Consider the following 11,044-nt stretch of genomic DNA (forward strand, 5'->3'; position numbering starts at 1 on the left):
TGCTTGTCAGGCAGGAGCCTATGCCTCTGAGCTATCTCCCCATCTCCTACCTCTATGTCTCTCTTTCAGCTCTACCCACCCACCTCTCACTGTGTCAGATTTACTGGTGAATAGAGAATTTTAGTAGCTGCCTCTGGTTAGCTGATAAACTGAGCTTTGAAATGCATCTTTGACTTTATATCACCCACTAAATTCTTTAGATAGATTATAATAGAAACATTTGGTCTCTGTTGGACATAATTCACAAAGGAGTACCACAGCTAAAAGAACAAAAGTGGCCCTTTCTCATGTAAATTCCACACAAGTTAAAGCCAGATCAACGAAAGAGTCTGAGATTTCTGAAATTTCTAAAACTCTGAATGATTTTTAAGTCCTATATTTTTCTTTGAGAAAAAGAAATAAAGGAAACTTTGTCAGGATCCAAAAATCTTCACCTTTTCTGGACCTATTTGTTATGGCTCTTACCAAAATATACCACAAAAATAAAAAATTCAGAGGAACACAAATGAGAAAATAAGAACACACAAAACTGAGAGTTTTAACTTCTAATATGAACTGCATTTTTTAAAGTACAAAATAGTTTCCTTGAAAAAGCATTAGAAATGATACAAAATTTCATTAAATTAATAGGAATTCAAAAGTGGTTGCTGTATTGCATAATATCTTCAAATTAGTTGTTTAGTCACCAGACATGATCCTGCAAAATGATTAAAAGAAACAGAACTAAACAATATCAAAAAGAAAATTACAAGAAATTAAAAAGAAGAAAAAGGAAACAGTTACAATAGATACTGTGAAAAGGAAAGAATTTGTTCAATGGGAAGGAAAAACTGAGATGAGGAAAAGGACATAAAAAAGAAAGAAAAAAAGATACATCTATGTATATATGTAGGATCACTTGGATAACTGTACTGCTGATTCTTGCTGGTCCTTTGAAAGGAGCAGCTGATAACCACATTTTTAAAGTCCGAAAACCTTCAAAATATTTGTAATTCACCTTTCACCTGGTAAAAGTTAATAAGTCATATTACAGTTATATCACAGGTAAATTGTGGAAGTTTAGGTCATAGTTATCTAAAGTTTTATAAGGATAACATCACATAATCCTTTAGTGTACAAAAAGCACCTGCATAATCAGTGAGAACGGGCCAATGATGCCACAGAATAGGAAGCTGGCAAAGGCTGGACACTGCCGCATGCCAGCTCCCCAGCTGCTCCCTGACTAGGTGACACAAATGGGCAGCAAACATATGTAAATACTCAAGTACGAGCATCTCAGCAGCTCTGGGGTGAAACAGACATACTTTCCTTTCAACTTGGCCCTCAGGAAAAAAAAATTGACATACAAATTATTTTCTAGAAATTACCCATCCCATTATATATCCCAGCGAAAATTGTAGACTAAAAGCTAAATCAAAGTATCTGCTTAAGATAGCTCAGTAGAATAAGCACTTCCCTGGCAAGCACAAGGACCTGAGTTCAATCCTTGGTTCTGAAAAAAAAAATGAAACATAGTATTTGCTTATTTGGGTGATTTTAGATTCATAATAGTCGAAAAATGCTTCCTGTGCTGTCTGCTACTGCCTGCCTCCTGCCACTAGATACAGGTCCACTTGCCTTACAGACATCTCTATTTCCAAAGCTAAGAGACATGGGAGAAATCCTCCTGGAGTCCTCTCGTTAATGACAATTTAATATGGGAAGTAGCAACAATTTCATAACCTTGTATTGAGTTTTGTCATTTGCAGCCTATTGTCACAACAAGATCTATTGGATCTTGTCCTTAAGACAGGAATATAACCAAGATTATGTAGATACCTCTTCAGTAGGGATGCTGTTACTCCATTTCAGGTTTCTGATTCTAAGTCTTGAACAACTTCCAGAATATTATGCTGTAGGAAGGAGGGACCATAAAGTTCTTTCTTGAGGTAGCATTCTGGTAGGGGACATAGAAAGGAGAAATGAAGGAAGTCATCAACACCTGGAGCTTCGAGGCCTGAAGGAAGGGAAAGAGCAAGTCTGCCCTCATAGAATAAGCAAATAAACACACACTGTAGGTGTGGACAGGTGTATGACTGGCACATTAACCTTAAAGAAATTAAACAATGAGATAAAACTACACCTTTATCCAAATGGCCACCATTCAAAACACTAACAATGCCAAATGTCTGTGGTACTTAGAATGACAGAAATGCCTGTTGTTTTTCACTAGTGAGAATGAAAAATGGTGCCGCCACTTGGGGAGGCAGTTTGGCAGGTTCTTACCAACTGAACACACCCTTACCACACAGTACAGCTCTTGTACTGCTTGGTGTTTATCCAAATGAACTCAAGACTTACATCCACACAAAAGCCAGCACATGGATAGTCATAGCAGTTTTACTTATTATGGCCAGGACTTGAAAACAAACAAGTTTTCTTTCAGTAGCTGAATGAATGAATTTATGAATGAATGAATGAATGAATGAATGAATGAATGAATGAATGATATATCTGGACAAAAACATAGTATGCAAAGCTAAAATTAAATGTTCTATCAAGACATGGAAGACCTGGAAGAACCTCAAATATAGGGAAGAAGCCAACCTAAAAAGGATACATGCTGTGTAATTCCAACATTATTTTTTTTTTTGAGACAGAGTTTCCCTGTATAGTTTAGGCTGGCCTTGAGTTTACTATATAGCTAAGAAGCCCTCAAACTCGAAGTGTTTCTCCTGTCTCATCTTCCGAATTGCTAGGATTACTGGAATGCACTACTACACTTGGTTCAACTTTTTGTTTTCAGTGGCAAAACTATAAAAACAACACAAGGATAAGTAAGGCCTTGCCAGAGATAAAGGGGAGGAAGGATGAACAGGCAGGGTTCACAGCGCTTTCAATGAAATGAAACTACTCTGCCTGATACTATAATGGTGGATACATGTCATTGCGCATTTGAGAGTTTCCTGCTCTAAACTATGGACTTCAAGGGATAACATGTGTCAATGTAGCTTCATCAGTTATAACAAATGTACCACTCTGGTGCTGGATATCGGATATCGATAACAAAGAAGGTTGTGTGAGATACTGAGATAGGAGCATCTGGGAAAACATTTTTGCTTCAACATTGTTGTATACTCAAAACTACTGATAAAAATCATTGATTAATTAAAAGCAACTTACGGATCCATAAATGAACCCAGCTATTTCTAGTCCCTTCTTACCTCCCAAGAAATGACACCTCAATGTTTCCCAAAGAGCAATCACCAGGGATTTCTGAGCACTGACTGAAGAATACAAGCTTTTCTGTTCCCTTGTGCTCTCCCAGTGATCTATTGTGGGCTGTGTGTTATCTGAATTTTAATTTCAGTGGCTCACCTTCATTTCTACAAGCTCCCTTTGGCTGTCATGCTTCTTCTTTTTCCCACGCGCCCACTTTCTTCCATTCTAACTTGGATGATTTTTTAGTAGGCAGCACTCCCCTACAGCCAACTCTGCTCCGAAAATGTTAAATGGAAGCTTCCAGAAACACATAGTCCACAAGTGTCAAGTGGCATGCTGTCCTCGGTAGTGATGGACTGCCACACCATCCTGCTCCTTCCCCCACCCAGGACATGAATCTGCCCTTTGTCCAGAGTGTCCATGCTTTGTATGCTACCCACCCATTGGGCACTTACTACCTGGCTTGGTTATTAGATCGACTGTCACAGTATCACATCAGAGCGCTGTCCAGTGACGACCTTGTGGTGCAAGAGTAGTGTTGGCAGTGTGAAAATGCCAAAGGGAAGCTCTAAGTGGAAAGGTGAAAGTACTCTAAGATAGGTGAGAAAAAGAGACAACATGCCTATAATGTTTGCCACAGTATATTGTCATAATTTTAGTATCACCTAGTAGTTCTCTTACTGCAGGCAATTTATAAATTAATGTTTATCACAGGCACATATGTATGTATAGGGGGAAAAGTTGCATAATAGTATCATCCCTGATTTCAGGCATCTCCTGGGGATCTTGGAATAGACCCTTGACAGAGAGGCAAGGACTACCTGTACCCACTTCATGGTCTCCACTTAAATGCTTCTGTCACCAACAAGGTCACGCTCATCTTCAAGTGCCAGTGGCTGCCCGGCTTCCAGCTCCACCCAGCTGGCTGTGCCTTCTTCCTGGACATGACCAACTAGACCTTACAAGAAGCAGTTGGCACCTGTTATGACTTTGACAGCCCAAACAGCAGTGTGTTTTCAATGTCCTTTGCTGAAGATGTCATCATAGGAGAAGGAAGAGGAGTCGATACCTTCTGATACCCATAAAAGCATGGTGGATCCAGAATTCTGGAGCAGAAGTCTGCCCTCTGGGGGCTTGGTTTAAATTTGTCGGGGGATGATGATGCAGGATCCCTAGAACCCCAAGAGATTTCAGATGTTAGGGTCCCTACGTGCAGCCCCAGCAGAGCAGGAATGTGTCAGGGACAGTGGCGGATGTGCACGACTACAACACTCTACTGTGGAGATGTCCTGGGGTGAGTCTCCATGTGGAGGGGTGGGCTTTCAGGAGGAGCACAACAACTGTCGTCTTTTGAAACAGAGCCCAACACACAGCTGACCAAAAGGTAGAATGAAACTTCAGCCTGTTTGCCTCTCACCAAAAAAGCCAACAATCAGATTAAGATAACTTAAAAGACTCTGGGGGTTTCGGGTTTGACCTGATCAACAAAAACACACGGACTCCTGCTCCTGACCAAACAGAACAAGATCAGGATAGACTCACAGAACTCCGTAATCTGTCCCATAGCAGTCATGCAAACAGCTTAACAGTAGTGACTTACAGTAAAGTAGGTGCCCTGGGAGAAGAGGAGAAGGGATAGAAGGAGGGCCCTGGGATCTGTGTATCCTTCATGGAAAGACAGACTCCTAGATTGTCATTCCCAGAGGTGGATCTGTAAGACTGCCTAGCTCTCCCACCAACAGCAATGACAGAAAAGCCTTCTCTCCTCCCACCCTCACCTTCTGTGTCCCGGAATGTCACTCTGTCCACATTTGTAATGCACTCCTGTCTCTCTGCTCTGGTTTGGGAGTTGAAAGGCCTTTAGCACTAAGAAAAAGAGCATCCAAATTCTAACAAATGAAAAATAAATAAATGCCTCTATTGTCAGAAGTTCCTTGGTTCCCAATTCTTCTGGCTCTTTTGCCTAATGAGTCCCAGATACAGAAGGTCATTTTCCGGCACCTCTGGTCATTTGGGCTTTGAGTTCGACTCCAGCGAGGCTCAATCTGTGCAGAGAGCAGAGGGTCTGAGTTAAGGGCCTGTGTGCTTCCTGCAACAGTTCTGCACTTGCTTCTAAGGGCACTCATTTTCATCCAGGAAGCTCCTTAGACCACATGAGCAGTATGTATTAGGAACCCAAAATTGTACAAAGTGCTCATTGTGAATAGAAGAAAGATGACAGGAAACAGGGAGCTAGGGCTTTTACAAAGGAGAAGGAGGCCCAAGAGGGAGTGAGGAAAGAAGGAGAGGGAGACCTAAGAATCAAGATGTGTTACATACGTGCCCCACCGCCCCACGACCAATGCCGTTGCTTTGTACTGCAAACCTGTGCTAGTAAAAATTAAAATTAGGAAAAGAAACTTCACCCCACACTCAGAACTCAGGAAGGAACACATAAACTTCACTATCATGTGTCTCACAGGGGGACGAAGATTTTTTTCATACTATCTGTTTCTCAAGAGGGGTAGCCTTTTGAGAGACCCAAAGATTTTAGTGTTCTGGGTTCTCTATCTCCTTATCATATAATCACATAGGACCTTTCTCCTATCTTCACAGAAGTGTGAAAACCCCAATTCCTTATGTAGAAACAACTGTCTATTGCCTCCCCCAGCTTGCTAGACCACAGGCCTCCTCTCTACTTCCCTCTTGTTTGGGCTCTTAAAAGATTCCTCCTTCAAGTTTGATCCCCGGTACAAAAAAGAAAGAAAGAAAGAAAGAAAGAAAGAAAGAAAGAAAGAAAGAAAGAAAGAAAGAAAGAAAGAAAGAAAGAGAAGATTCCTCTTTCATAGCTAGGGATTTAGAAGGATATTTGTTCAAGTTACATTTTGTTATTTCCTGTGATAATGTATAATGATTATGAATAAAAATTTAGAAGCTAATATTTCTTGAAAATTACTAGTAATGCTACATGGGTATAAAATCACTATTTTATGTTGTGGTCCTTGAAACTGTTATTATGTACACTGAATTCATCCATAATGTGTGGCAATTGAACAGCCGCTTCCCATACCACTGAGAGCATAGATGTAACAATAAAGAATAAATTCTACTGCTGGGACATGAAATAAAAGGATGCTTTGTATGCCAGTCAGGATTTCTAAGTATTTTGTAGCAGGAAAGTTTTTAGCCCACCATGATACTGGAAATAGACTTATGTACCTTCTATACCTTTCTCCATTCAAACCTCATCCCAATCTTGCAAGATAGATAACCATATTCCCATTCCACCAATGAAAAACTTGAGATGTGTGGAAGTTAAATAATCTTCCCGAGGCCATGCAATTAATGCTGTCTGACCCCGAAGGCAGTCTTCTCTCCCTTATCTCATGTTACCTCTCTGAAGAGCCAGCCTATTTCCTCTGCTGTGTCTAAAAGGAGTCCAAAACTTGTGAAGAGTTTATACTGAAGAGTCCTCTGAGTGTTCTCCTTGAAGAACATTCTAAAAAAAAAAAAAAAGGAATCGACTGCTGGCAAGATTCCATTATTAATTATAAGGGTGAATGGTGAGCTAAAGAACTATGCAGGCTGAGTGCAGCTTGACATCACCTTTGGGGAAACCATCAGGAGTCCTTGGGCAGGCTTGTGTCTGCACCATACAAAGAGTGAGAGAGGCAGGCTTTCCCTCCCCCAGGCAGACGGTCTCATTCTGACCAAGGGGGTCAGCCGAAGGTCCGGCGGTTGGCTCTGCCTGAAATCTGTAGGAGAAAGTGGACACGGGAGAGGTTAATGACCATGCTGAGGAATCATGAAGCCAGTATCGCTGGGTTAGAAACTGGCCCAAGGCCAGACACAAAATATAGCCATAATTGGAGCCTTCCCAAGTAGAAAAAGGGTATTAGTGAGGTCACATCAATCACAATGATTAATGCTGAAGCCTACACTTTTTATTACATAAAAGACTCAAAAGAGTATATTAACAGGGAGGAAAAAGAGTCCCAATTTTGCAGAAAATAATAAACCAAAGAGGGACAGTAAAATAGCCAGGATGTAATTTGAAAATCAAAAGCCTGGATGTCACATATAGCACAGTCAAATGCTGCTTATGCAAAGAAAGGCTGCCAGAGAGCAAATGCACCCGCAGACGGCCAGTCAGGAGGCAGCAGGTAGTCCATGGACACTACAAGGGCAGCCAAGCCAGGGGACAGGACAAGGGCAGCACAGGTGAGTGTGAGCTGAGAACAAGGCTCCCACTATCCGCCGCCTTCCCAGAGCTCACAGCCTCCAAGGCCAGGGCCCAGGAGGGGCCATCTTGGAGCACCAGAGCCTTACAAAATCTCCCACCCTAGACTAGGCAGGACAGAGAGATGAGCTGCGCAGGTAGAAGAGGTGAGTCTAAAGAGAAATTGCAAACCCCAGGACTGGCTCAAGGAAAAGCACGCAGACTGATGTCTTATCCCTGGTGTCAAGCCAAGCTAGATGACAGATTGATTAGTGATGAAGAAGATGCAACAGAGCAAAACAGAAGAAGGAAACTGACCCTGGAGAAAACACAGAAGGTGTTCTGGAGGCTTTTGTGACAGGACATTTGCCACTGAGGCAGGACCAAGTCAGAGCGGGACCAACAGTGTCTGTACTTATTCCTGGGCTTCCCAGATGGGAACAGATCGGTAAGCAATTGCTCTCATCCTACTGTTTTCTAGAAATAATTTCCAACAGAAGAGAGGCAATTATGTATACTTTGTAATTATTTTAGCATGTCTGTTTCCAAAAGGGTACATTACCATACTAAAGCACAAGGCATTTCAGGGACCATGCTTGGTACAGACTGGTCACTCTTCACCAAATCTGCTTCTTCTTTCTCTTAGACATCAGGTAAAAAAAACACTTCCCACCTCCTCTGCAGCAGGCTATGACTTCTCTTGCAAATAAGAGCAATTGCCTCCCAGACAATAGCATAAACACAGAACCATGACTGCCACTTCCGGGGTGACATGTGGACATCTTCCTGCCATGGCCATCCTCATTCTCCTTTCGCTCTCTGGATAAATTAAGGAGATTCTGGAGCCAGTGTGTGGTGTGACCCTGAATCCCTGAATGGCTGCTTTTAGGAGAACTGCCTGATGATTAGGAACTGCTTGATGATTTTTGCTTTGTATAAGAAAGAAATCCCTACTGAGAAAAGCCACTAAGACTTGAAAGACTATTAGTTACAGCTACGAGCATTATTCTACTTAATACAGAACTTGGCAACAGGAAGAGGAATACCAACATAAAAACCTAAAATACACAACATTGGCTTAGCAGCCAGGTGGGAGGCAAAGAGGAAACTGTTAGCAGAGAACGGATGGAGACTCGTGATTTTCCCATGGCCAAACCCTAAAAATGTCTGTTACCTGCCGTTGCTTGGAAGGCATGTCATGTGCCACCCTCCACAAGTGGCTGGGAAAAGACTCAGATTAGTTTTCTGCTTTTAATAAGGGAAACAGCAATGAAATAGAGAGAAACAGAGATTAAATTAGGGGCTTCAGAAGATCAGAAACATCAACTATAAGAGCAAAGGACAATGGCCCACAGCTAAGGCTAGGAGGACAGCCAAGGCCTGGGCTCATGGCATCCATTCGATGAGGCCTCCCTGTCCCAACTTTGGACCTCCTCAGTCTGCCACTCCTCCAGCACTTGCATGCCCCTCACTGACTCCCTGGACATTACATGTGGAACCGGGAGACGTGGAGAAACATCTCAGGCTCAGCTTCAGGACACTTCCCACAGCCATACTGGAGCCTGTCCTCCCTTATCACCATGTGACTGGCATGGAGTAAAGACAGTGCCAGGACGATCCTCTAACCAGGTCTAGAGTTTTCTATCACAGTTGACTATACCTGCTATCTCCAGCTCTTTCTCCCCACATCAGATAGGATTCCTTCCCCCTCCTTCCATCTGCAAGGAATCATCTAGGTCTTCCCCATATATCTAGGCCCATCTAGGTGATAAGATCCATGATGGTAAGAATTTATCACCATATCTTCAGTACCAACCCAGATTTATTGCTGGATGCAGTGGTGTATACCCATAATCCTAGCACTCTGGGGGGCTGACCCAAGAGGACTGTAAATGCAAACCCAACCTGAGAAGCATAGCAATTAACAAACACTGGCTTAAATTTTTTAAAAATAAAATAATAACATGGCCAAGAATGTAGCTCAGTGTAAAGTTTCCAGGTTCAATCCCTAGTTTTGGAAAAAAAATTATATATATATATATATATATATATATATATATCACATATATATCACATACATTATGCAGTTGATGCTAAAAGATGGAAAGAGACTGAGTCTGATGTTAAACAATCATACAGCCCAGGTTTCCCAGAAGAGTTTCAGTTTACACCCTGTTGTGTCAACAAGTAATCCTCTTCCTTCCTTGGGGTTGCTTTTATTGCACTGTAGTTTAGGTAATAAATCATATGGTCAACCTTGCTCTGGGGAACCTTGTTAAAATAACTGTAGGTAATTCACACAGTCCTTTTCTGATATGCAATCACCTTGTGTTCATAAAGGGAACCTCTTACTATAGTGTCCCAAGCCAGCGGGTCAGTCAACGAAGGTCACCTGGGAGAGGAGCAGGGAATTGAGGAGAGGACAAAGGACAGGAGACGCGAGAAATGGAGACAAGACAGGATTCTGAGCAAGTCTCGTTTATTCAATGGAAACTCTGGGCATATATAGTGGAGGCATAGGGAAATGACGTGGGCGGGTAAAAGGCGCGAGTAACTAGGCAACCGGGCTAGGACAAGAAGTCCCACCTCCTGGGCATAGCAGGAGACTTATGGGAAATAGGCGGGGTAAGAAGAATTAGGAGCTTAGCTCAGCAGAGGGAGGAGAAGAGGAAGTCAGCGTCACTAATGACGCTCATGCGCCAAGAGAATTTTATAGGTGAGAGGCACTCAGGTGACCACTAAGGGAGACGTGGGGCAGAGTCGTGATGTGGATTCACAGGAACCCGGAAACCCACTTGCAATAGGATTGGAGGCCTGGAGTTATTGAGCCTCCCGCACTACTGAACAAGGGAGGCAATAAAAAGAACATGAACTCAATCTTTCCTGAAACTAGAAGACATCTGTAACCTAAAGCCGTAATGCATGAATCCAGAAAGCAAACAGAGGAAAGCAAATGGCTTAAGGAGATGGAGTGAATGAAAACTAAAGTGTTTTAGAGGGAAATAACAATGAGAAGAAAACTAATTTATGATGAAGAACCAAAGAAAAGCTAAGGAATTGGAACCACCGCCTTTGAGTCCCGTAAAGCAGCCAACCTCTCCCACCCCTTCAGGAGATGCGCTGGAATTTCTCTGGACAATATAAGCCCTATCTGCCTCTCCATGGATAGGAGAGGGTGTGCAGAAGTTATCAAGCCCACGCCAGGAAGACGTCGCCAAACGCTATGCACCTCGAGATCATACTTTTAAGCGAAATAAATCAGACATACACGTCTAAATATCATGTCGCTTCTCTTTGTGAGAAAACAAAAGCACGAAGAAGTGCAAAGACAGAGGGTAGATACTGAGAGGCAGAATGAAAATGTTCAAGTAGGAAGGAGAACAAAGAGCAGGGAGGGAGAAGGAAAGGAAGAGAAAAGGAAACTAGAATGGAAGGAAAAATGGAAACAAAGCTTTTGAAAATAAGGAAGGGAAAGAGAATGGGAGAGGGGCCAGTGAGATAGCTCAGCAGTCTAAAGCACCTGCTTAGGCAAGCTTAGGCAGGCGCAGCAGACCATGGTTCAATCCCCAGCACCACATGCCATGCCAGCCACTCCCTGGGGATGGGCTGAGCCAGCCAAAGAGAGAGAGAGAGAGAGAGAGAGAG

At 42.6% G+C, this 11,044-nt stretch overlaps 1 pseudogene; it reads left to right on the forward strand.

Moving 5' to 3' along the window:
* Positions 1-4,840, forward strand: part of LOC101573611 — a 27,451-nt pseudogene extending 22,611 nt beyond the window's left edge.
* The last annotated feature ends 6,204 nt before the right edge of the window (positions 4,841-11,044 follow it).

The sequence above is a fragment of the Octodon degus genome, unplaced genomic scaffold (genome assembly GCF_000260255.1).
Source record: "Octodon degus isolate 3935 unplaced genomic scaffold, OctDeg1.0 scaffold00056, whole genome shotgun sequence".
Classification (NCBI taxonomy): domain Eukaryota; kingdom Metazoa; phylum Chordata; class Mammalia; order Rodentia; family Octodontidae; genus Octodon; species Octodon degus.